General features: G+C 41.4%; 1 long non-coding RNA gene across 1 annotated transcript in view; it reads left to right on the forward strand.

Moving 5' to 3' along the window:
- Positions 1-27,530, forward strand: part of LOC133478447 (uncharacterized) — a 40,734-nt gene that overhangs the window by 7,255 nt on the left and 5,949 nt on the right. The window contains exon 3 of the long non-coding RNA XR_009788678.1: positions 6,613-6,751. This is a non-coding gene — a long non-coding RNA (uncharacterized LOC133478447). The remainder of the gene's footprint in view (positions 1-6,612; positions 6,752-27,530) is intronic.

The raw sequence follows: 27,530 nt of genomic DNA on the forward strand, positions 1-27,530 counted from the left end.
TCTTTCCACTCTATTTGTTTTAATTTTCTTACTTTCTCCTTTACTTGGACAAAAACAGGAAATTATCTATACTTTATATTTTCTCACATGATGATCATTCTCCTTTTCAGTTTTTCACATGATTTCTTTTTTTTTACTACAGTGCCACGAAAACGTATTTCTTATTTTGGGGATAGTTTCCCCACTTTAATGTTTAAGCTAATCAAACAAATGAACTGTCAGACAAAACAAAACAACTATTCAAAACTAACTGCCCCCCCTTGTTAAATCATGAATTAACTGTGGCTAATCACATTTTTTTTTTAAAAGCTGAGTTCATTTCACTGGCCATACCCAAGCTTGATTTATTGCAGATCTGTTCAATCAAGCAATCACTTCAATTGAACCTGTCTGACAAAATAAAGTTGGCCAAAAAATCTCAAAAAGCTGCAGCAAAATGCAACAATCCAAGAAATTTCAAGATCAGACGAGAAAAAGAACATACCAACAATCTAACATGGTAGTGTGACGGTCTCGGGCTGCTTTTCAATTCAGGACCTGGACAACTTGCTGTTATTGTTGGAGCCATGAATTCTGCTCTTTACCTGAAAATCCTGAACGAGAAGGTTTCTGACCTCAAGCCGAAGCGCACTTGGGTTCTGCAGCCGGACAACCAGACAAAAAAACCAGTAAGTCAACTTCTGAGTGGCTTACAAAAATACAAAATGAAGGTTTTAGAGTGGCCTAGTCAAAAATTCCGGACTTCAATCTTATTGAAATGGTGTGGCATGACCTTAAAAAGGCCGTTCATCCTTGAAAACCCTCCAGTGTTGCTGAATTAAAACAATTCTGTAAATAAGAGTGGGCCAAAATATCTCCACAGAGATGTGAAAGACTCATTGCCAGTTATAGAAAATGCTTGAGTTCAGTTGTTAGGGGGCAATTCCGTTTGCACACAGGGCCTGATAGCTTTAAATCGTTTTTTTTTTCTTCTTTAATAAATAAAATACCATTTTAAAAAAAAAATGCATTTTATGTTTACTTGGGTTGCCTTTGTCAGAGTATTTACATTGTTTGATGATCTTAAACAGTAAAGTGGGGAAATTAAGCAACACAAAAAGTGAGAATTTAAGAAGGGGGAATTACTTTTTCACGGCACTGTACATATTGACAATATATTTGCAACTCTGGGATGACGAGTGGAAAAAATGACAATAACCACTTTACTATTATTACATAGCACAACGGTCATATATGTACAGGTTCATCTGCATAGTGCATATTACCAATTAGTACACGTGACATTTGTAAGTGTGCAAAATATTTGTCGGCCTATATCTACTGGTATTTGGTAATTTAATGTTTAATTGAATAATAATCTATACAAGACGGTTTGCAGTCTGAATATGAGAAGAGATAGATTATTATAAGGTGGATGACCAGTACAATTTGTACAAAGCACAGAAAACATCCTGTGACTGATCATAAGATCAAAAATGTTTGAATAATATTTGAGGAAATCTACGAGAGTCGAGTTTTGGACTAAATGTTAAATCAACGCCAGGCAGCTTCTTTTACTGTGTGTAAAGAACACTTTGTGGATGCATTGTGCTAGAGGGGGGCTTTCTAGTTTGCAGTTTTTATGATGGTTATAAACATTGATTTGTGCATTGTTGTTAATGAAGGACCCTCTTGAGACCTACGAGCCATAATCACTGTATGTCAAGTCCCTACTTTTATTAATATCTTTTTTTTTTCATTGTAAATCTCAAAAGACAGACATCAGCATCCCCGGCCATCAACATTATCAACACTTGCCTTGTCCATTAGGCAGTGAATGAAGCATAGGAAGTTTCATTCCACAGATGATCTCTTAATGGACTACTGCCCCACTGTGGCAGTAAACCTCCTGGAGCCAAGTGCCAAATTGAAGCCATTTTCTTCGTTTTTATTGTGCTGCCTCACTACTCAATTTCCATCAGAGGTCCCTTACTGTGACCAGGAAGGCAGCCGTGTTTCACCCTCACGAGCAGTTCACACTTGGCACGCCTTGAATTGTCCCCGCGGGCCAAATAATGTTTTTGGAATTTAATTGAATAGTCCCCCATCAAACATTAGCGAGATTTTATAAGCATTAGTGTATAGTTAGTTGTGTATCATATATGTATAATGCATTCGGTGTACGTTCTGGTAAAATACCCAATCTGTGCCTGATAAAAAAATAATAAATTGGTAAATAAATGATGATTTTAGTGGGGAACATCCACCTACACTCTTCAGTTTTAGAAGTTTTTTTTTTTTTTTAATTCCAGGATCCAAATAAATTTTCCAGGTCACATGACTCAAAAATGGAGGACAAGCTCATGGAGCTGTGGGAAGCCTGAGAACTTGTATTTACAGTAACATCTCTCCCCAAAAAGAAGTCAGCTTTCAGCGCTGCCTCCAGGATTTTTCCCCCAGACTTTTCTTTCTCTTTAGTTTAGGACTTTTCCTTAAAAGGTAGTTCCAACATCACTCCCTCCTCTTGTGTGTCCTCTTCCATGTTGCATCTTGTGTTTCGCAGTTGTTATGTTTCGTTTCGTGTTTGATAGATCCCATTTGATCACGTGAGATTTCTGTCTTAGAGAACAGAATCTTTGTGTGTGGTGTGCTGTGTTGAGATTATCAGAGCACACAACACAGTACGATCAAAGCTGTTAAATGCCTGATATGTTGTCTTCATTTGTGGGGTTTGTAAAAGCTAAGATATTTTAAGATTTAAAAATTCCTTGCGTAAGTAATGCAATACAAAATCGCATATGCCAGTGACAAGGATGATACAGTTTCCTAGGCAACCTTGTAAGGAGACAGATACAAAAGGACAGGAAGAGACGACAGGAACACAGACAGACAGAACAGCACCATGAAGATAGTGAGACACTAAATACACTTTGCATTCACATCACTAGTTTGGATTGAATATAAAATTCACAGGCATGGTGGACAAGTGGTTAGCACATCCGGGCTCTGCCCATCCTGTGCGGAGTTTGCATGATTCCCTGCACTTGCATGGGGTTTCTCTGTGTACTCTGGTTCTCCCACATTCTAAAAACATGCTTCTTGGCTTCATTAAAGACTCTACATTGTCCTTAGGTGTGAGTGTTCGGAGTGTGAATGCTTGTTTGTCTACATGTGCCCTGCGATTGGCTGGCAACCAGTCCAGGGTGTACACCACCTCTCCCCCAAATTCAGATAGGAAAAGCTCCAGCTCGCCTGTAACACTGATGAGGATATGCAGCATAGAAAATGGATGGATGGATAAAATGCATATTGGAACAATTTATTTGTATCTTCTGGCTGTGCTGGGATAGCACCCCCACTACCTCCTAAGGCAAATTCACTACCAAACTTCATCCATCCATCCATTCATCTTCTTTACCGCTTCTCCTTACTAGGGTCACGGGCGTGCTGGAGCCTATCCCAGCTTTCTTCGGGCGAGAGGCGGGGTACACCCGAACTGGACGCCAGCCAATCGCAGGGCACATTATAAACAAACAACCATTCGCACTCACATTCACACCTACGGGCAATTTAGAGTCTTCAATTAACCTACCATGCATGTTTTTGGGATGTGGGAGGAAACCGGAGTGCCTGGAAAAAACCCACCCAGGCACGGGGAGAACATGCAAACTCCACACAGGTGAGGCCGGGATTTGAACTGCCTCAGAACTGTGAGGCAGATGTGATAACCAGTATTCCAACCGTGCCGCCTACAAAACTTAATCAAGCAATATAATAATTTTTCTGAATGGCAAGAATAAGATCCAGAGCATTAACACCTATGCCCTGCCAGTAATTGAATACCCCGCTCGCATAATACCCTGGCCACTGGAAGGAAACTCGATAAAATGGACTAATATGGGCAGGGAGTCCGATAGAGCCGATTGTCCGTTACATTTTTTTAGGTCCTATGCTCCCATATTACTATACAGGTCGTAATTAATGTTTTGTACTATTTTCTTGGCCTAAAATGCTCAGTAAAGTGCAAATGTATTGTAAATAAATATATAAAAAGCTAGAAAATGTTTGAAAAGTTTTTAAATGCGTCCAAACTTACCGTTGGTGTGCTTTATGTAGACATTGTTGACATACTCGTCAAAGCCGAGTCGCTTTTATGAGCCGCGAAGAAAAAGCGCTTCCTATTTCCAACTCAGTTGCCACAGATGAACAGCTTGATGAACAGCTTGACAACAAATGTGACTAACAAAAATAGCATGTTCCAGACTCCAGAGACTTGTGTGTCATATTCCTCTTTGTGTTAACACCGCAGCTAGCCATGTGAGCTCTCTCTGCAGCGTAGAGTACTGTGCTAGATATGCTACTAAAATAGATGAACTCCTGCCATAATGGCAGCCACGTGGCAATGTTGTCACATTCAACATGGCCACCACGTAAGTTGGATGTAGTCATATTGGCTAACTATGACCAGGAAGCACGTGTCTCCCAGTATATTGCGCCACAGCGCCAATAAAACAACAGCGGCCAATTCTTTGTCAGACTTTGTTAAGTGACAAATGGAAACTATTTTTGGACACAATGTTCACTCCCGACAATCCGTTTTATCCGATATCCGTTATATCGGGGTCCGTTTTATCGAGGTTCCACTGTATGTACAATATATATAAACTTTCATTAATGGTCTGCCCACCAGGAGCCATCAGATCGCATGCGATGCTGCATAACTTAACCTACTCAGTGATGTTTGTTCACGCTCAATCAGTGCCTTTCCGCCCATACTCAATAAATCAACCTGCTTTTAAAGCTTCTGTTGTCCAATGCAGGAGTTTATTTATTTTTTTCCTCTTTCGACCCTTCCAGCCCCCTACTTTCTGTCAGATGAGTCAGACAGAAAAATACGCCCCTTGATTTTATTCTGCTTCCATGACCAGCATAATCAATATGCTTTGCCTGTGTTGTGCAGCTGGTGGGCGAGGTTCTTTTGGACAAATGCACAGCAAGACAGACATCCTGTAATGGAGCGATGCGCCTCAGGGCGCTGACATCAATTAAAGCAGACAATGGACATCTGTTCTGTACATTACAGGCTAAAAACCGCACTCGAGGATGTGAATATGTAACTGTGAGTCACCATTGCTGGTTTGTTCAGATGTCTGGATAAAGCCTCACAATTTAGACATGAGGTACTTGCTTGATAATGGAATTGCACTCACAGGTCACAACAAATGTAATACAGAACAGTACCTCCAGTTTTCAATGACTTCGTCAGAGAGATGGTTAATCGCCAGTGTTGAGAAGGTTATGTTTTTACTGCCCTTTGGTTGTTCACCTAGAATCTAATCAACCCAATTTCCACAAACTTTGGGGATGCATGGAGCTCGGTGCAAGGAAATTGCCCACTATATTTTGGTGTAGAACCAAATCGACCAGATAACATCTGTGCATATGTTAACGTTGCAATGTCAAGCATTGATAATGTATCCATTAATTTCTCAGTGAATGATGAATGACAATCAATTAAAAGAAAATCATATTAATATAACGGGAGTATTGATTAACGTGTAGAATTTCTCTGCTTTGGCTGAGGTCTGTCCTCTAAAGAGCAGTTTTCAGTACGGTATCAGTCTGTCTTAATTTAACCTTAAATTCATAAATTCAATTAGATTGCACACTAACATGATTAGTAAATTAATTTGTTTGATCTCAATTAAAACTAAGCATATGATCTTTTTTTAATGGCAGAATTTTTGATACAGCTCATTATGGGTGTGTGGGGTGGTGGTCCGGTGCCCGTGCTCCTCCCTTTGGGACTAGTCAGGGCACTTCGGTTGGGCTAGCGGTCCGTCCTGGGGACTGGATGGCGTCCCCCTGGCTGGGTCCCCCGTGGGATGGGCTCGCTGGCTTGGCCGCCCCTTGCAGGTGGAGGCGGCCGGGCCCTCCCTTCCTCAATGTGCCAACTCAGCAACTGCGTACACCAGTTGATTGGCATGCATGTGATATGGTGTTCATTCACTAATAAGTTCCATAGACATGCTATAGTTGGCTTTAATTGCTTGTGCTGGGACCACTAATAATAACACAGATTATATTAAGACATCAATTCACAGGTTCTTACAGGTGTTCAGACACTATAAAAAGCATCCCACTGCACCACTCACCACTATATATATATACACACACATATATATATATATATATATATATATATATATATATATACACACACACACACATATACACACACACACACATCCGCTTCTCCTCACTAGGGTCGCGGGCGTGCTGGAGCCTATCCCAGCTGTCATCGGGCAGGAGGCGGGGTACACCCTGAACTGGTTGCCAGGCAATCGCAGGGCACATACAAACAAACAACCATTCGCACTCACATTCACACCTACGGGCAATTTAGAGTCTCCAATTAATGTATGTTTTTGGGATGTGGGAGGAAACCGGAGTGCCCGGAGAAAACCCACGCAGGCACGGGGAGAACATGCAAACTCCACACAGGCGGGACCGGGGATTGAACCCGCGTCCTCAGAACTGTGAACTGCTCTAACCAGTCGGCCACCGTGCCGCCATTGTACGTCATGATGAAAAGATGATGAAATTGTTGTTTGTTGTTTTCCCCTCTCACAGCAATCCATGCAGTGAAGTGTGTTGCACAGGAGACACATGACAGAATTGTTTAATTGCAGCGCCAATGATGATGTGGGGAGCAATGTGGATGTTTCAGAACCCTAATCTGTTGCAAAGATGGCACCTGACACGCATCTGGGTGAGTGACATTAGAGTCTTCTCGAGCTTGTGAAGCAATTTAATTTTCTATTTCCACAAAATCATGTTTCAGTCACCCAATATATACAGGCATCATGTATGGGTATCACACACTAAATATATTTGGCAGCTGATTTTTAGGGCATAGGCCAAAGAAGAAAATGTGACATTTTGGTCAGATCCAGAATCACTTTTCCTTTATGTTAACTTTTTAAGGAGGGACATTTTTGACATAAAAAATGCGTCTGTCTCACAATGACAATTTGGTGCTGATCCGAATTAGGGTTGTGCAGCTTCAGCGAATGTCTTTAATCTACTGATTATCATTCTAGTTGTAAAAGCAATTCCCACTGAATCAATTCGTTTGCAATGTGTGCTTTGATATGATGATTTCACTGGAGAAAACCATGAACAGATCACTCGCTGCCTATTTGGATCATTTTAAAGTGGGATTTCCCCAAATATAAATTAAAAAGAGGGTGCGATGATTTATCTATAGCTTCATCCAAACCAAAGCAAAATGTCTGTGTTGTCTTTTTGGCTGTGAACTGGCCGAGTGTGGGCCGGGCTTGGCTGTCCTCCCAGAAGCATGGCGTGCAGCTGAGCTATGGAGAGCCAGTATGTCTTCCTCTCCTCTCTCATAGAGCTCCGTTTGTCGCTAGCACTCACCGTCTGTCACACCACACCTTGCTGAAGTCACACACACACAAATATGCACGTCTTATCTTAGCATCCTGGTTGTTGTAACACAAGTCTGCGGAAGCCATCATCACTCTCTCCTCACACGGTGCTAAAAAGGCCCCGCTCTCCCTCAGGGAACTCCACTCTTCATCCGAAGATCGATCCCCTGCATTCATCTATCCATCTTCTTGCCTTTACGTCTTGCCATTTGTCTCCAAGTCTTTACTGCTTTTCTGTCCACTCACACGGGAGCTCTCAGGAGCTTTTGCTAGGAATCAATAGGTTACATCCCTCACTGTTCATTCATGCACTGTATTCATTATAAACAGTGTTGCTATGGATGAAAAAGCTTGACATTTTGCGCATGCATTAGATTTGATTGTGTAGTGAATTGAATCCCTCCTTAGTGATGTCTCTTTCACTCCTGTTTGACTTTTGCCTTGTTTTGCACTTTTCTTCCAATTCTTCCTTTAGAATGCTTTTTCCTGCATGATTAACCCCCCTCCCGTGCATGGAGTATCGATTGGCCGGGTACAATAATTATCGTGCATGGCCTTGCATCTCTCTGTGAACCACAGTCAACCTTTGATCGTGTCTGGTTGTTTTTGAATCGCTGAATCTGAATTAAAAAAAATGTTGTCACCTCATCTCGCTTTTTAACATTATCAATACATTTAAACAATAAAACATTTAGCCAGCTATGTGCAGTTAATCCTTTGTTGCTGGCTGAGTGTCGTGAGGTGCGCTGAGGTCGAGTGAGAATTGCTGGTCTTGTAAATTAAGTTTGATTGATTGATTGTGATATGCGTTCTCTCATCTTGTGTGATGACATTTTTCAAGAAAAAGTGTACAACCTCCAAGGTACCTCTGTAAATGTGGCCCTGCGACTGACTGACGACCAGTCCAGGGTGTAGTCCGCAGTGCCGTTCGCATGAAGTAAGGTGGGGATACGCTCCGGCTCCCCGTGACCCTAAACAGGATAAGAGCTACACAAAATAGATGGATGGTTGGCACTGTAATGCGCTGCATATATCTTTGCACCAGAGGGGAAGAGCTCATGTGTGTACCACAACTCACAAAAGATTCTCTGACCTTAAGATTGAATTATACATTCATTGGCACCACATTACAAGTCTAGTCACGCTGAATAATTAGCATTTCAGTGCCATCTGTAATTGCTAGGCATAGTGGCGCTGGATTGGGAATCAATAAGAAGCTTTGAAGCCAGTGTCACCAGTGACCTTTGTGTGCTTTACTCCAATGACATTTTAAGATGAAAGGTCTGCTTGGGTAAGCACACATCGGATGGTTTGGAAATAACATTCTTGGCAAGATTTGTGTGGTGGACCATAATGATGATGCCTGCATCATACGTTCTCTATTGTGTACATATTTTCTGTTTAAATGCAGATCAGTGTGTGGACTATAATGCTAAACATCTGACTACTTCGGGTACATTGTAGCCCTCCTGCTCCTCTTTGGCACCACCTCCTCTCGTCACATGTACCCCCAGCCTTTCTTTGCATCCCCTACCAGGGAGCGTAAAACCTATTTGTGGATGCACACCCCTGTGTGCGTACCATCTGCGAGCTCCCCATGTCACCAGCCAGGTGCTGAGCACACTCTCACTTAAGCCAGGCCACAACAGCACAACCTGCTGGGATCACGCTCCCTGTGCCAACTGTTGATCTTCACATAAATCTCACTATCAGCCAGTCTCCCCTAACCTAAAAAGCAGACTGAGCTGCATGCATGCAATAATAAACCAAACATGCATCCACAAGGTTTTCTTTATTGTCCATATAATTTGCTGAAGTCATAGAAAATATTTGTTGAGGGTTGCTGTTAATCCTCTCTTGTTTGCTCTGAAGATTTTTGTTCCCCCAGAAGTGCAGCCTGGGTGGAACCACAGCTTTCAGCCTTTAAATGCTGGTATGTTTATGGAAATACAACCCCTCAATTCCAGCCAATGAAGTTGGGATGTTCTGTAAAACGTAAATACAAACAGAATAAAATTATTTGCAAATCCTTTTGAACCTACATTATATTCAGTTGTACTACAAATACAATATTTAATATTCAAACTGACGAATGATATTGTTGTTGGCTTTGAATGGCCCGCTTCTTCTATAGAGTAATTTTCGTCACCTTATCTCCTTCTCCGGCGTAATGGATCTCTTGTCCGCAGCTTGAAATAGTTTCAAACACCCTTGACTGGTGTTATTTTATGTTTGTGCAATGTTAATTGTTAGCCCGTGTGGGCTGTGGTGTTTTCCATTGTATGCTTGATGGAGGCTACGGGGTTGTTTTAAATACACAATGTGCAATTCTCTTTGTTTTATGGTTCATATTTGCATATCAATCGCCTTTCGGCGAAGCTCACAGGTTTGAACTCAAAATAGCCCATTTACATGAATCGTATAGATGCGATAAGTTTTTCCTGGGGGTGGGGGGCTTGCCGTCGGTTTCACCGTCGCTGTCGTCATAGGCTGTTTCGTACTCCTTGAACACTGGCAGCTAGATCCATTCCACACATCAACCATCCACACACAGATGTAATTTCTGAATATTACTCTGTGGTGGACTAATATACTCGCGTTTACATTTAGACGACCGCTTTGTTGTTTTCAAAAACAACCGCTTTCATGTAATCTAGTATTTGTCTGACACTGTCTGCCCAAATGTGGATACTTCAGCCCACTTATAACTTCAGAAAACACCGATGTTGCCGATGTTTTGTTGTAGTTTTGGCTGTGCATACACACACACACACACACACATGCACACACACAGCCATATCAGAATTTGCACATTCACATTTTATTTTGTTACTTTTATTTTATTGATGTTCATGCCGTAGTTAAAAAAAAATCTGAAGTTACTCACTATTTACTCAGTACTTGAGTAATTATTTCACTGTGTACCTTTTAATCTTGAGTAATTTTTTGGAGGACTAATTTTTACTTTTACTTGAGTCACATTATTGTCAAGTATCAGTACTCTTACGTGAGTACAATATTTTGCAACTCTACCCACCTCTGGAGCGGACATCCTCTATTGCTACTCTTACATTTAAGAAACATTTTTGCTCATCAGATCAGCCAGTGTAGTATTTGTTGCACTGGTCTTTTGTATTTTCGCATTGAGGTGCCGCGGGTCCTGGCCCTGGTTGTGGTCCCACCGGAACCACAAAGCACACGTAACATCGACGACAAGAGCTGATCCGCTAGTACATCTTGTATTAATTAGGAAACTCGCATACAATTATCTAATTAGTTTACGGATGTTAATGTTAAATGTATTAAGTGACTGACCGATGTTAGGGATTTTGTCACAACACAGAATGAACTAACTTCAAATTCAGAAATGGCCAATAGAAATGGAAAAATACTGTACTTGATATTTTCCTGGATGATGCATTTGGGATTAGCCTTTGAAGTTGCTAATCGTGAAAAATGAAGTGAAACAGACAATGATTTTAGTCGATTCTTTTTCAGAATGAGAGTGCTTAAAGAGGAGGATGCTATTCATGTGGCACAGCAGCTTGAAGCAGGCATCAGGTGCAGGTGGAGATGGGCCTGGCTCAAGTTGGAAGCCAAAACAAAAAGCAAAGAAAAGAGGCAAATTTAATTTTAATCTTAAATTTGCACATCAACATGTACTTGAGCGGTGTAAATACATGTTTATCTGCTTGAAGAAAATTGTGTATTTTGCCGTATTGTACTCTTCAGAATCTTCCAGATTGCTTAATTTATGTTAAACTTGAAAAAATTCTCTGCAGGGGCCCAGGGGATCCCCCCAGACTCCCCTACAATGTTTTTTTTTTTTTTTACTTATTTTTTGGTCACCTTTTACATGCCTTTTTGTGTTTGCATGTCTGATGGTTAGTTTGACAGTAAACTCCAACTGGTAGTGGCCATCAACAGCTTGAAGTGTCTATTTAAAAGTATATTTACTAAATATACAGTATCAGCCAGACTGCTGCTTGTTGTGAATTAAGTTGAGCGGCCTGCCGCCGTGCAGCACTCGTATCTCAAGTTTGGGCAGGCAAGTCAAAGCAAAAACTTGGCCGATCGATGGCCCGTATCTTAAAAACTCAAGTTGAGTCACTCGTATCTCAAGGCACTGTACTTGCTTGCAAATCGCTGGGAGGCAATTACAACCAGAAGTCTAGAACACATAGACATCACCAGGCGCTGGATTTGATCCCTGGTGATCCTCTGCCAGGCCTACTGCAACTGTTTTCATTTCCTAATTGTTCTTGTGGCATTTTCCCCTTCAGTTTTGTCTTCAGCAAGTGAAATGCATGCTCAATTGGATTCAGGTCAGGTGATTGACTAGGCTATTACATAATGATTCCACTTCTTTGCCTTAAAAAAAACCTCTGGTTGCTTTCGCACTATGCTTTGAGTCATCATCCATCAAGCAGGGATGAAATCCAGCGTCTGGTGTTGTCTATGCATTCCAGACTTGAGGCTGGAATTGACTGCAAAATATATGCAACCAAGTATTCAAAAGTGCAAGTTTGATTTATGATTGTTAATTTGTCCCATTACCATTTGTCTCTTAAAAATTGGGAGGCATATGTGTTGTAATTCCTACAATGCTCACCTGATTTGGATGTAAATACCCTTAAATTAAAGCAGAAAGCCTGCCGTTAAAGCACATATTGTTCCTTTCATTTCACATTCATTGTGGTTGTGTTGTCACTGATGGTGCAGTGTTACATTTGCCTGACTTCGGTGCAGGTAGCGTGGGTTCAGTTCCCACTCAGTGACGGTGTGAATGTGAGTGTGAGTGGTGGTCCGTGTCTATATGTGCCCTGCGACTGACTGGCAACCAGTTCAGGGTGTAGTCCTTTTGCCCGAAGACAGCTTGGCGAAGCTCCAGCACCCCGCGACCCTGAACAGGATCAGCGATATTGAGAATGGATGGATGGATGTGGTGAGGTTTGGAGCCAAAAAGATATAAAGAGTAACTGGCCACCATTCTTCATTCTCACTCACTATAAACAATATGTCTCCCACTTGCCTCAAGAGGCCATTACATTTTAGATTTAATAGTTGTTTCTCCACATCACTGTCCTAATACTCATCTTTTATAGGATCATGGAAAATATACTTTACCCACTCTCAAAGGCAATTTTGATGCATTTTACCACATATCTCCCTGCTCTGTTTATCTACTTTTTGCTTCCTTATGGTTTGTGATGAAATGACAGGGTGATTTTATTGGAGCCGCTATACTGGGCCTTGTGTTCAAGGTCAGAATGCTTTGCTGCATGGGGAGAGACCTCATACATAATGTATACAATATAGCATTCATCGCTAATTAGTACTAACAGGAAAGGATGCCCCCAGATTTCCCCCTGAATTGTGTCTAATTTACATAAATATAATAGCACACATGAGAGTGTGAAGCCTGAAGTCTGTGCTCTTCTTTGGGGAGGGAGAGGTGTTACTGGGCTTTGGACGCACCAGTGATAATTGTCACATAGCTGCTGGTCTCATGCCCAGACTACAAACTACGTCATGTGAGCAGAAGGACTGGCTTTTACACACAAATACATCATGACTTGGTAATGACTTTCAACGAATACTGACCATCATTGTATATGAAGGACAGGACTTTTTTGTGTATTTGTTTTGTTTATTTTAAATCATATTATTACACATTAGGACATCTAATGAGATCAGTATACATAAGAAATTGAAAAACATAATCGTCTGTAAGGCAGAATTATCCATACAGCTCATGTATTGGATCTGATTAGATTTTGCAAGTGTACCTAATAAACTGTCAAGTTAGTGTAAAGGTATTATTACTTGGTAGCATTGTCTGATCCTGAGAGCAATACAAAGCAGGTCTAATAATGGTGGTGATTTGGGGGAAGGGAGGGGTCATCGTTTGAGGGAGTACTAATACATTATTCACAGGGGTGCGGTAGGGGCCTAAAGTGCCAGATGAATTTGTGTTTTTTCTTTCCAGTTGGGTGGAAGAATAAATGGGACTGTCAGGCATGCAGTAAAGTGCCGCACAATCATTTAGATCAATCATTAGTCTTATTGGTGCACTAGAGCTACACGGCTGCAGCAGGGCGGACTGGGCTGGGCCAGGTGTGTGTATGGATGGAGGCTATGTGTAATTGTCTCCTATGATGACGATAATGGCTAAAACCAACCAAGTGGTCCCATAACACAGCAGCTGTGAGGCACCCCGACAGTTGAATATGAGTGCCCGTGAGAAGTACAGCACTCACATTCTTATTTTTAATAAAAATAGAACATTGGTAGTGACTGCCTTGTAAAATATTTCTCATGTTGCTTGGTAAGGATCCTGAGAGATAAACGCCATCACACTGTGATCCCAAAACAAAATGATAATTCATGAGAAAGTCAAAGCATAGTTTTTATTGTTTGTATTACAAATGTTTTTTTTAATGAGCTTGAAAATAAAACACTGGTGTTGACAGAGGTGGTGGTGCAGCCAGCCAAGCAGATTGTGTATCTGCTATAAAAGATCACACTTGCTCCATGAGTGCTGTATTACACACACACACACACACACACACAAGAAATAATGCTCGGGCATTTCTTGGGCTGACATTAGCGAAGGCTGGATGCTAAGCTTATTCTCGGTGATCTAAAGGACACTTTAAAAGATGCAGTAAAGCAAGTGAGGGAGTGGACATGAGTGATGTTTGCCAGGAGATATCGTTCCTATTACCGCTCACACAGCTTACTCTGACAGCTATATTGCTGTAGGTTTATTTCTCATTTGGGTTTTTTTCTGTTTTGCTGCAGTGGCTCGAATCCAGATTTGAGCACATACAGCAGCTAGATATATAAAACATTCACAACAATGAGTTGCACAGTGTTAATTGAAACTGTCAGAAAGGTATTAATTTAACTGTATGTTTATTATTATGGTCGTAGTTTGCAGTGGGGTAGAAATAATAATGATTAACTATATGACCAATGTTTTGTCTAATGAATGTCTATCTGGCTGACTGTACACTGTTAACAAACTACATTAGTACTGTAGTTGTCTGTTGTGCAAATGCTCACCAGTTGGGTGAAAATCCACAAGTAATGTTGTCTTTAATGTTGCCAGGCAGGTATTTAAAAGAACAAATGCGCCACATGATATTGTTGCATGCAGAGGACAGCGTTTGAGATGTTTTAATGCTTACTCGACGGACTAATGAGGCGGATTCAAAAGGTGCAAGGGGCGGGTGGAACGTCTTTGTTAGCCGGGCCTGCAGCCGCCTTCTTTGCAAGCTGCTCCCAAGGGAGGCCTCAGAGCCTGCTTAATTGAATCAAATACACATGGTGCCTCCCCCTTCACAGTGCGGCCCCTCCCCATATGAGAGGAGCGAGAAGGGCAGCTCCGCTTTGATGCTTTTGTTCTCCCCAGCGCCACGGACAGTACCAGGGAAGGGGTGCGTGTCGGGGGGGGGTTCACTGCAACTAGTTGCTGGATGCTTTGGTAGCACTCACAGTTGCTTTTCCTCTGCAACAGAGGAGGGAGGTCAGCGTGTAGACTCCACAGAATCATAAATTGCTTCTCACAGCCTTGAAATGTACAGTGCCTAGCCAAAACTACTGATTGGAAATGGTACAATTCTGGATCTGATGGAGAGCAACATCATTGTTTGACTCATATAGGCAGGTCGCCCAGCCCAAGAGAGTAAATATTAGGAACGTAGGACTGTGTGACTGTGCATTGCTGAATGTCGTGTATTTCATCTGAGATTTTTTTTCTTTTTTGTCAAACATAACAATGATATTTAATGAAACAGCAATTTTGGAGCAAATTGTAAGATACAGACCAATCCACTGAAGAGCGAGTTTATCTCCGGATGCAGCAACATCTGCCTGTCTATTCTCATTACTACCAATGTAGTTTTTTTTTTTTTAATATTCAGTGGAAGTGGCCATCCGGGAGGAGCTCAGAGTTGAGACGCTGCTCCTCCACATCGAGAGGAGCCAGATGAGGTGGCTGGGGCATCTGATTCGGATGCCGCCCGGACGTCTCCCGGTGAGGTGTTCCGGGCACGTCCCACTGGGAGGAGGCCCCGGGGACGACCCAGGGCATGCTGGGGAAACTACGTCTCTCGGCTGGCCTGGGAACGCCTCGGGACCCCCCCGGAAGAGCTGGATGAAGTGGCTGGGGAGAGTGAAGTCTGGGTGTCCCTGCTAATGCTACTGCCCCAGCGACCCGACCTCGAATAAGCGGTAGAAAATGGATGGATGGATGGATGGATTCAGTGGAGCCACTAAGGTCGAGCAAAATCTGTTTAGGTAGTTATCATTCTGGTAGTTAGTTCTGTGGTAGTTACCACAGAAATGAAACAAGAAGTCAAATGGTCACCATCGTATACTGTAAACTGTACAGGGCATTTTTCTGAATGGTGCAAAAACAAGCTAACCACGAATAATAATAATAATAATACTTTGCAACAAAGCATATTGTTAAGATAATTTACATCACAGATTTGCGAATCTCACTGTTATCTTAAAGAAGATCATGGTGAAGCTGGAACACTTTTTGTCCACTTCACAGTCACTTCTGGTGTATAGTGTTCTCTTAAACCTCCTCAATTGAGGTTGGTCCTTCCTTTGGAAGCTGAAGAAAATGCTAAATATGTAGCATTTATTTCTTTAATGCTCATTAATGCTGAGATCTTTTGAGGCATATACAAGTTTTAGTGACTTGAAGCAATTGTCAAGTCCCTGTAAAGTGAATTCCAAATTAGAACTCTGTCAAATTTGAATGATTTAAAAAAATACAAATAAAAATCACCAAGTCCATAAAATGAGGTTTCAAAATAGTGAAAATTCAAGCCATTCTCCCAAATGCTGTGGATGTCTCTGCTGAAACCACAGCCCATTCAACTGTCAATCAAAAAAATAAAAATTGATGTTACTTCATCCAGCGTCTTTCTTATATCTATAGATAACTACATCTTTGATCCGTGAAAATATATCCACTTAAACCCTCCAGTGGTTTGAATATATCCTTCCGGGGCTATTTAAGTCGCGACAGCGAGGCGCTCTTAAGCGGCCACGCCATCCCGAAGCACTTGCGCCAGGTAACCACTGATGCGAACGAAGATGCTCAAGTTCTTAATAGTGGCCGTTGGACAACTCATACAGTGTGTCACTGGGCCCCGATTTAGCTATGCTCCAAACAATCAGGAAAATTGAAAAACAGGTCAATGCTATAGCTCCACAAATGAGTACTACATGGTTCTTAGTCTTTGCAAATTTTCAGCTATTATTTTCAAAAATGTACAGTATAATGTATTTAGAAACAAACCACTGAATTCACTTTACAGCGTCTTAAAAAGCTTCCACTGCATGAAGACCAATCATAATACAGTATTTTTATTTTGTTATTGAGGGTTAGGAATTGATGCCACATGACTGGGTGCACGGTAGAATTATTTTACAGTCCCACGAATACTTGAGTAATGTGAAGATATTCCAATTTCAATTTCCCTAATCATAAAACAAACCAAAACATCTCTAACGCTAAAGTATTTTCTAGCTAACTAGTTTATGCCCGGAAATCACTGTAGCAGTGAACTTTGGTCAGATGAACCTCTGAGTCTAAAATATAATCACAGGCAACAGCTATATATCAGTGTATCCGCTCCTAATGATATTACATAGGAGTCTGGAGTATAGCTTCCAGGTCTCATGTCGATGGACCAAAGGGAGACTGGACTGCAGCAGTTTGATTTGCACATGATACGAGCTGATGGGTATTATGTGGCCACCATATTATTCCCTCTTTATTGTGCTTTAATATGGGACTACAGAATCTCATCTGTAATCAGGATGTGCTATATCTGTTAGTGCTGAGCAATGTGATAGCAGCGCTAATGCATTGACATTGCTGGTATTAAATAGCCAACATCTCTAAGGACTTGCAGAGGCAGATCCATCTCTCCTGCTAGAGGCAAACCAGAAGATCATCTTGTCCTACAAGAACACCACACCCAGCTGTCCTCTCCGTTAAGCATCACGCTCCGTGTCGCCCAAATTTGATTCGAACTGTTGAGAAAGGCTGCAGGAGTTCGGATAATAACATATGGGGGACATCATCTCAGCGGAAAGCCTTGTATTCATTTAAGCAGTGTGTGTGTGTGTGTGCGTGCGTGTTTCAACTACACATTCATTGCACATCTACATGTTTTTTTGACCGAGGCGGATCAATTTCCACTCTGAGCACAAATTTCAAATTCATCATGGCCTCTTATATGCTATTGATTTTTGTGCAAAGGCTGCCCTCAAAAGAGTCTGATTACTTTTTCTCCGTCGGTCAGAGCAAACACAGGCTTCAGAGCAGAAGTTTATTAGGTACACTTTAATTCATACCTTCACGTTGCCTTTAGAAGTGTCAATGTAAAAGGGGAAAAGGAAAGCAAAGAACAAGGAGCTTCCAATGGTGTTACCCATCTGTGATCTATTTGCATGCAATCATCTACAACACCACCCTATATTGCTGCTAAAATAATCTTGATAAAAATAATCTCTGTAACACTGTATCATTTGTAGCGATGCAGTATGAGGATTGTGTGGGATTTCTGAATATTCCTTTTGTCTGCTTTTTCAGTATTAACAGTAACCTACATGTATTTTTTATTGGATGTCGCACTCCCTATTGGCGGGACCTGAGGTTCAGATACAGAATAATATATGCAGTCCTACTCCAACAGAGGTGCACTATATCCAGTAATTGTGAGCCGCCGGGCACTGTTGTCTTGGGAGTATTGGAGACAGAGATGCGAGTAGTGGACCTGCACACATAGCTATGCACACACATTGCAACCGCGCAGCACCGACACATGCTTGTGTGTGTCCATCCGTGCGCGCAAGTAACCTCTCAGCACTTCTGAACACAATCAGTTTGAAATGAGACGAGGTGTGTCCACAGTGACATCTAGTGGATGATTTAGACATTTACTAACACTCACCAATTCCTCTGTGGATTACATTTCTGCTCAATGTAGTTTTAGCTTGCAAAGACACACTAATTAGGGAATATGATGATAATTTACCCTCAGCGATTTTTCATGTACTGTATTTTATTCAGTTTATGTCTTCCTAATTCTAGTTTATGAATGATATCTAGTGCATGAGTGGCACAGAAAATGGATGGATGAATGTAGATTCCTTTCACCTTTCTGTATTGCATATTCTGTGCCTGCTTGTAGACTGAGACATCCTCCCAATTTTTTTAATATTCCCCACAAGTACTTTAGTATTTTAATACCTAAAGGTTTTTTTTTGTTTTTTTCCCCCATTTATCAATGCACACGCATGAAGCGTTCAGAAGAGATTGAAATTGAAATTGACAAGGCAGGTCAAAGTGTTGGGTCTCTGAGCCGTTTTGGCGCTTTAGTGTCTTGCTCAGAGGCAACCAAGACGCTGGGGGAGGTGGGGGGCAAGTCAGCCCGACTCAGTGCTGGTCACAACCCAGATGAATATGGAGGATTGAAAACAGGAAGGGCATCGATCCATAAAAGCTAGAATTTATATGGAAAGGAACCATAAACAAGACCTTTAACAGGAACATTTGCATAAGGCTCACCCAAAATGGCAACCCCATATACAGAAAGGTTGGGAAGAAGACGAGGTGTCTTGCTCAAGGGAACCAAGGCCATGATGGGAAGCCGACTCGCATCTACCCAGTCTCAATTGTAATTTTTTTGTCTGCAGAGGTCCCTAAGGCAAGTCCTTATAGGCTGCGTTACCTAAACATATTCTGCTGCCACCGAGCGCTATCATGTGCTTGTACATTGACTTGAATGCTGGCGAGTCGTGTGAGACGTAAGCTGTCCTTGACAGACAAAAGCAGCATGGAGCAGCGAGGTGGGCGGCGGCTTTGGGGCAGTGAATGTTGACATTTCAGTCAGAGTTGCAATCTTAAGAGACCTTGAACACACCAAGGGCCTTTGCAACCCACGGTTTTCACTGCCTTTATAGGGAGAAATGCAAATGCACTTCTATCTAAAATCTCACAGAACAGAAAACATTTTAGAAGCATTTCTCAGCGGCAAAATATTGAGAATTTTGCCATCTCAGTAACCAGATATACTCTTATTGGAAGTCCATGACATCCAATAACCACAAAGTCATTTAGAAAACTGCTTACAGGCTTATTTTTTTGTTAGTGTCTCGCATTTACCTCACTTTCCTCCTGTTGCTGACTGATAAGAGCCTTGTGGGGATGCAGGGAGTTGGGTGGCTTCTCTGTGGCGTGCAGGTTGGGGTGTTTGAAGTGCCTTGAAGAAACCATATCTTCAAGCCACAGCTGGAGTAGAAATGTGTGGAGAAAGCCATTTCTATTCCCTCCTCTGCTAAATTTCCCTTCTGGATGCAGATGCTACTGCCACCGCTGCCTCACAAAAGGGCTGTTTGGCAGTGTCAGCTATTGTGTTGCTTGTCTTGTATCAGCTCGGCCCCAGCTAATGGGATATAATCTGTGCCTTTATGCACAGCAGTCCATTGGGACGGGCACAGCATTGTCTAGCACAAAAAAAAAGGGTTGGAGGGTTAATGTCTTCATTTGGCGGCCTTATCTGATTAAGTGATGTGCCCGGCGTGTACAATATGGCCACCTCTCCATGCCTTCACTCCCATCAATCGACGAGAAGTTAATGTAAGCCTTTAACCCTCCAAAGGACCCCACGCTAATGTCATTTATTCAGCCCTGCACGTGATTCATTGTTCTTTGCAAGGTTGCATAGCAGCTTTAAATGTAGGTATTTTATCTCCACAATTCAATGAACTATTTATGTGCTCATCCATTTGGTACATTGACCAGCTACTCCACTGACCTGTTTTTCCGCACTCTGGCTGCATAAAGAATCAAGGTAGTGACTTTAGGACTGGCATGTTTTCTAGATATTAATCCCCAGACAGGCCAAGAAGAGGGGTGGTGTCGTTTAGCTTTGCAATCACATCATTGCGACCTCTGACCTCAGAGTGTGTTTTCAGGAAGGGGCGTGAGGCTGGGTGTGGACATCAGAGCATCACTTGTCTGATTGCTGGTGTAAATTCAAACCAAGTGACAGTACTGCTGAAGTCCGAATGATATATTAGACACCAGGCACACCTACCACTCCCTCAAAGAAGATTCTGATTCTGATCCCTCCCTCTCTCTGCCTAGTTCTCAGCTGAGGCAATGTGCTTTTAATTTTAAGGCAAACACGCCAGGGTGTGAGTGTTTTTTTTCCCATAAGTATGACTCATGATTTTATTGTGCATATATTCATATGTTCAAACCTTGTTTTGAATGAAAACAAGTGCCACTACGCCTGTGAAAGCTCAATATCAAAGTGAAAATTACAAAAATGGTGCAACACACTTTAAAAATATGACACACATGCGGTACTGAAAACACTGTACAGTGGATTCACCTTTGCGGTTTAAAATAATAATAATAATAATAATATGTATAAAAAATAATAAAAACTATTTTTGCAGAAACCGATTATTGGCCATATTTTCCTCCCAACTCATGCATTTTGTTTTCATGGGAATTGTAATGGGTGGAGATTATTTGCGGATTTTTGCTATCACCGCGAATAATATTTGCTTTAAAAGAAAATGCCATATGTAGCCAGTTTACTGACTAGTATAGGTAAAGGTACTTAAACTGGACAATGTATGTATGTACAGTATAATGTATTCTGCATTTAACCAGTGCCTGAATGTTATTATAATTATTATTATATATTTTTTTACAAAGTGCATGATTTAAAAGCTGCATGCATGCATTTTAAGTAATTAAAACTTGTGTTTTCAATTATTTATTTATTTGAATTTGCTTTTTCTTTGAACACCCTCTGTTCTTGGGCGATAGACTCTTAGCCCAGCCGCGAATACCCAAATAGTCCCGCAGAAAGGTTTATAACTGCCTATAGATGCCACAAGAAGATGGCAAAGCACAACCTTTGTCGAAGTGAAGCTCCTCAATTCACTCAAACGTAATTCCTTGGCACCAAGATGCCACAAGATGGTGGCAGAGCAGTCATTTCATTGCTTTGGCCTGAACACGAAAACAGTGAATATTCATGGGAGTTTTTCAGCGAATAATGGACAATAAGTTCCACTCCCCCACCCCCAAACTTTTTGGTGAATATGTGGATTCTCAAATGCTGAACCGCAAATATTCAGGGTTCACTCTACTGTACACAAAATTGTCGTCACCATACTTTTCAAGGTATGCTTTTACCTCAGGTAAAAACATGGTCTGTGAGTCTCAGAGCTGGTTCTTGTGAATGTCAACAATTGTGTTATTCATTGAGTAACTGCTTGCTGCAACATTTTGGAAAGGTTATGTTGAGCCGATGGGTAAATAAGCAGCATTGGCATGTACCGTCACACCTTGTAGACTGCAATCCAGCCAGCAGCTGGCAGAGCTCGAGGTTCTGATTTAGATGAATTCCTTGTCCCCTGAGGCTCTGCCATGCATCCGGTGCATGTTTGATTTGAATTGCGAAAGACACAGAAATTTGATGTACAGCATAGTGTCATCACTACAAAACAAACTGTAGACTAGCCAAATATGGGCTTTGATTGATTGATTTATTTTAACACTGACATGTATATTTGAAATTATATTGGCCACTATCATTTCCTCAAATAATTAATTATGAGGATGCTACAGTATAGTCCATTTTATACAAGCTTTTTCTTTCTTTCTTTCTTATATAACAGGATCAAAAGAATGATCATTACTAATTGCACTTCTGGTGCCCTCTGGCAATAGTGACGCTAAATGAAATCTGTAAGTGGGACAATAAAGTGGTATGAGCCAAGAAGTTCATTCTGAAATTGCGTGTGCGTGAGAAGGTCATATGACTCTACTATTTTGACTGAGTTGTGTGCTTGGATGCTCTCATCGCCCACACGCCTCATTACAGTCAGGGCCAAGCCTTATTTTACGTAAATGTTTGGCCGCCTCATGGCAGCATAATCATCACTGACAGATGTTGATTCACTGATAAGCCTTGAGTTTGAGTGCTCAATGGGGGCTGACAGTCAGCCTAATTGTCCTTGAATCCAAGTTGCTCATTGTCCTTGACTCACAACCACACACGCACACACACACCCACACACACACTTTCGTTTTGTCATAAAATATACTTTTTGCTTATACAGAGCAAATGCCTCTTTCTTATCTGACAACAAGCAATTCTGTTGGTGACAATGGTTTCTTTCAAATAAATTCATTCACTCTTTTTGCCGCTGCTAAAATGAAATATATTGCCTCACATTTGTGGGAAAGTTTCAATGAATACAAGTTTTTCAGCTAATACAAACTCAAAATAATAAATGCATGCAAGTGGTAACATTATAGACATAAAATATTCTATAAATATTTCTATCACATGTTTGTTATGGTCCGATGAAACCAAGGTTGAACTTTTTGGCCATAATTCCAAAAGCTATGTTTTTGGTGCAAACACAACACTGTTCATCACCTCAAGAACACCATACCTACAATGACGTCAAGTGGTGGCAGCATCATGCTTGGGAATGTTTTTCTTCAGCTGGAACTGCGGGGCCTTGGTCAAGGGGGAGGGAATTATTCACAGTTCAAAATAACCATCAGTGTTAGCACAAAAACTTCAGGTTTCTGCTTGAAAGAAAATGGTACTAGAACAGCGTAACCTTATTTGGGGTAAATCAGAGGCACTTCAAATGGTGGCAGATGTGTGCGGGGACTCCCTTTTAACACAAGTTCGAATGTGATTTGTTTATTCTGAGCACAGCCAGATCCCGGTTAGGTTGTGCACACTTGTGCAACCACATAATTTGAGTTGTTTGTCTTCCCCTTTCGAAAATATTAAAAAATTAAATACATTGAGTTGTACAGGTTTGGTCACATTAATGGTGGAAAAGGTTTGGAAACAATTTATCTTGGTCTAATATTTTTATATCACAAAGAAATGGCATTCAAACACTTTTTTCATCCACCGTATGTATTTGTTGACAATCCTTATATGATTAAAATATTTTTGGGGGGTGGAACTCCACTTTGAAGAATTTGTGTCATTTATTGTATGTGGCATTTCTTCAGCCTTCACCCTCTTCCCTCTGTGTCCATTAGCACTCTACAAGTCCTTCCACTCGGGCTGTCATGTGTTGATGGCGGCACAGGAGGGTTCTGGAGGATGGTGCTATTAAGGGAAGGAAGGACACTGAGGTGAAAAGTGCAAAAAGAGGAAATGGTGTGATGTTGGGGTCACGTGAGGGAGGAAGGCAGACAACTGAAAGCAAGTGGGCAGGAAAGGTAGAGTATGTGTGCGAGGAGGTGGGCTGCTGCACAAATCCCCTGGGAGCTGCCTTGTTCTTGCAGGCTAATTGAAGCTCTGTGTGGCAGCAGCCTCTGAGCTGTCACTCCAATGAAGAGCCCATTTGCTGCATTTTACGGGCTGTGTGCTGAATTCTGATGATGTTAGCAGAAGATGTAGACACTGTCTCCCAGAGACCCCTGAGCCCCCACCCGTCTTTCGTGGCGGAACACAGCCCACGTGCTGCTTCCTGGCAATCAACTGATTATATGTAACAGGGTCAAAAGCATTCTGAACACGGGCGGTAAAATGTGAACGTGAATCATTTTCTCTCGGAGGATTTTGTAAATTTGTTGGGCAATTGCGTACATGATAATGTGATATTAGACTCTTCCCTTTTACATGTTTTCTCTCATTGGAGTAGAGGAGGTTGGAAATGTTCTTGCAAAGCACATAGCTGCAAGCAACCTATGAATTATTGATCATGAATTAAAGCATTCAGTTATGACAATATTTGTCTAAAAAAAGAACACACTACATGCGGTACACCTGCACAATCTAATACGAGAGAAAAACTTGAAAAATAATTCAATTCTTACAACTGAAAGAGACATATTTAACTCTACTTAGTGCTGGCCATGGCGGTTCTAAAACAACAATATGGAGTATTTAGGAGTAGAGCCAGGAGAATTTACAGTACATTGATGACTCTGCCTCCCTGCCCCCACATGCATTATTTAACCATCAATATGTGTCTAATGATTCACCCAAGAAAGAGTATTATGGATCCAGCACAGTTTAGCTTTCAAAATGCGTAAGCATATGAGCTCAATGTAAGGATGTCACTCTGCGATTAATCGATGCCATCTGAGTTTTGTTATTCACATCGGCTTGCTGCCAGCAGTTACAACGAAACCCTGAGCAATCTAAGAGATTCTTCCCTGAGGATAAAATGGAATTTGAAGTGATCAATTCTGGGCTCAAAAGCTTGAACTGTACGTTCAATGTAATCACTGCTAATATCAAAATGTAGAAAAATAAAAATCCTAAATGATAACGGCATAATGCTAAGGTGATTTACATCTGACTTTTTTTTTTTTTTTTACATTAACTCTCACACGCATGTTAAAAAAAACCTGACTTCCTACTGCTCTGAATGTGAGTTTTACTTCACATAACTCCTGGTGTATATTATTCTTCTGCCCTCTTTTTCACACCCCATGTTGAGTCTGGTATTTCTATGGAAATAAGTGTTGCAAAAAAGCTGAAGATTTAATTCTTTGACGCGTGTTGAATTGAGGTCTTCTTTAATACGCTGATACTATGGCGTATTTGTCCTGAAAATGTTGTTCAAATTCTGAATCATACAACCTCAGGCGTTAAGGGCTTCACTTGATCTATGAAAGCTTTTCAGACTCATATTTTTGTTTACCTTCCCTGAGGTCATTGTTTAGTTAAAGAGTCCGGTACATTGCAATGCATGCAAAGAAATCAAGCGTTACTGTCCATGCAAAAGGTTGATTTATATAAAGGTGTACTAATGCTGATGTAAATTAGTATTGTTCTGGCTTTGGCACACTACTGAGTGTCATTTTGGTTTCAAATGACTTTACTGGCCTCCAGCTCAACGACAATTGGGGTCTCCCACTACAGTCTCTTGGTGAAGTGAGTGAAACTGGGAATGTCTCCTTGGAGAGAGCCACAGGTGCTGATCAACACATCACCCAGCAGTCATTAAACAGTCCCCATTAGTGCCCATGTGAGTTCTTCTGGGGATTGTATTCACAGAGCTGGATCCTCTCTATTTGATCTGAAAGTGCTGCTTCCGGACTCAAACAGACGCTTAGTTTACTGACTCTCAGCTGAGAAACAATGACTGTTTATTTGTTTTGCTTTGGGCTTATGCCAATGTGAAACGTGATACAAGTTGATAACCTGCCTCAATCACCTTGGTGTTACATCTGATGTTGTGGTTACGGACTCATTGTTAAACATGAAAGGACAAGGGCTTCATATTCACCGTGTTCACACGTGTGGTCACGACATGAAGGCCTCAAAAGCACCCAAAATCTCTGCAACTTGGCACCTGTAAAGGCAGGCACTTCTGCCCAGCGTGGGTGTGTTTGTGCTCCAGCCTGTAGGATGATTATACAGTATATGTCTGAATTGTACAAAATAACTCTCTTCCATGGAATCTCTTCATGTCATCTGTGATGGCTGACAACGTAAACAGTGTATGCAACGCTGACCCTTGAAGGACATCGGGGTTATTTGCAAAGAGCTCTCTTGTTGATGCGTAGGCACTGTGTGCATAGTGATGTACAGTTGTTTTATTCGTGTGCAGTAATGAAGAGAAATTGTAACTGCACTAGGCAGTCCCCATACAAAGAGCTGTATCAAAAATGCTGCCTTTACAATGATTTTGATCAAAATTGTTACAGAATTTTTGTTTTGTTTTAAGATAACCACAATATTTGCCTCATACGTCGTAGTATGATGCAGCCCAGTGCACCTACAAGCACAATAACTGCAATCATTGATGAGTGGGCCTTCACATCCCCTTTCAATGGCCAATCCTCGAAATCAAACTTCTTCCACATTGGTAAAAAAGCTTGGCAATTTAGCATCGCCAATCTGTCTAGGATACCTGTTTCCGATGGGGGCTGGATTGGTCCGTGAGAAGTTGTCCAAGTACGAGCCCTGGAATTTTCCCAAAATGGCTGATTGAACCCAAAACGGGTGACTTCTTGTTCAATTTCATGTATGGGCGCTTTTTATAATAGGTCCATCAAATTTCGGCTCGATTGGTGAAACTCGTGTTTATTTTTATTCACTGATAATATGATAAATAGATGTATTCATTGATTTCTTATACTAATTATTTGTAAAGAATATGCTCCTAATACAGCCCTGCTTTGTATGAATTTGAGGCCTACGTCCACGCGGCAGGGATCAACATGCTAGAAACTAAGGTGATTACATACATGGACGCATGTTTCATTAGTGAACAGCCACACAGGAGTGGGGATGAATTATGCTAAAATAGATGCTTGCAGGCAAAATGCCTCCAAAGATCAAATTAGCATTTTTTCACACTGATTGCACTCGAGTTGATGTAACTTGTTGAGGGTCTGCAGTGTATTTCCGCATATACAGCACTAGCCTTTTGTTCTCGCTAAATACTTTTTAATGGCATGTTTTTGTTCAGTTTTACAAAAATAGATCTTTGTCCAAAGTCTAAAAAAGCAATTGGCTATGCTAACATTATTGAGTTCATGGTTCAGTACAACTGCCTCTCATGATAGTTTGTCTGACGATGAGACGCCTCTTGTCTTCAAATTAGCAGCACATGGACTTTTTTCCCCCCCACAGATAAAGGGACTTTGTCATGGTGTGCTGTCTTGCACATCATGCCTACAGAGACCCCATCTCATCTTCCATCATGATTGTCCCCTCATCCATCGCCCTTTCAATTAGATGCTCAATTTCACCTCACTGTCCCATGGGAGTCACAACCACACCATCTAAGATTGGAATCCCATAATCGTCACCTACCCCCTCATCGTGCATCTGGACCCCTGGTCTCACTCTCCATTCAACACCGTTTGTTCAGCTTGATTGTCACACATATGGCAAGCAGAGGACAATGAGCATGTACTGCCTGCCTGCCTAAGGACTATGTCTTGATAACAAGGCTTTGTTGTTGGATACCCACACTGGTTATTTCCATTAGGATGTATAGAAAGTCAAAATCAGATGGATATACGAGATTTGTTCCGTGACC

Source organism: Phyllopteryx taeniolatus, chromosome 5 (genome assembly GCF_024500385.1).
Source record: "Phyllopteryx taeniolatus isolate TA_2022b chromosome 5, UOR_Ptae_1.2, whole genome shotgun sequence".
Classification (NCBI taxonomy): Eukaryota; Metazoa; Chordata; class Actinopteri; order Syngnathiformes; family Syngnathidae; genus Phyllopteryx; species Phyllopteryx taeniolatus.